Source organism: Ranitomeya imitator, chromosome 1, assembly GCF_032444005.1.
Source record: "Ranitomeya imitator isolate aRanImi1 chromosome 1, aRanImi1.pri, whole genome shotgun sequence".
Classification (NCBI taxonomy): Eukaryota; Metazoa; Chordata; class Amphibia; order Anura; family Dendrobatidae; genus Ranitomeya; species Ranitomeya imitator.
In genome coordinates, this window is record NC_091282.1 from 186154779 (window position 1) to 186155134 (window position 356).

The following is a 356-nucleotide window of genomic DNA, read 5'->3' on the forward strand; positions in this document are numbered from 1 at the left end:
CGCAAAGCCTGACAAATAAATATAAACGTAACCCACGTTCCTCTTTTACTGTAAGAATATTGTGGCTCAGAGACTATTACCAAGAAAAATAAATAGAATTTTTGCAGTGTTGACCGAAAAGGTGAACCTAGTCTTGTGTATTATGGAGTTGCATTACCAACATTTCCCTAATAAATCTCTAGAAAACAAATGACTGCTGTTATAAGCAGGAGCAATTCAGGTAATAAGGGGAAGCAGCCATGGGGAACCCAAGATCACTGCTGCAGTGCCAAAACCATCAGCAGAATGCAGACACCGTTTACAACATGGGAAGCGGGATTCTGAGAATTACAGCTGAATTCTGGTGGAAAGTTTCA